Consider the following 385-nt stretch of genomic DNA (forward strand, 5'->3'; position numbering starts at 1 on the left):
TTTAAACAAAGTGTAGATATCTCGTCTAAACGAGATAACTAAGTCGTTTAAACGAGACTAAGTCGTTTAAGATAAACTATTGTTTTCGGATCGTCAGCAATACGCTTCCGTGTTTATTTATATACGTGTTGCGTAAAAACAAATCTCTTCTGCCGACTTTTCAAACCCCCCTCCCGCGACGTACGCAGTGGCTCCACCCCCTCCCCGTACGTGTACGCATTCCGGTCTTTGTGTTATGAGTGTTGCGGTTTACTATGGGCGTTGGCACGGGAGGATAATTGGTGGGGTGGACAACGAAGGATACCGTGTTTGAATTTCGACGTACAAAAGCTGCTCCTGGTAGTTGATTGACCTTGAGAAAGTGCATTGCTATTTTAACAAACCT

This window comes from Acanthaster planci, linkage group LG18 (genome assembly GCF_054643075.1).
Source record: "Acanthaster planci isolate LZ-2023a linkage group LG18, COTS_SCS, whole genome shotgun sequence".
Lineage (NCBI taxonomy): Eukaryota > Metazoa > Echinodermata > Asteroidea > Valvatida > Acanthasteridae > Acanthaster > Acanthaster planci.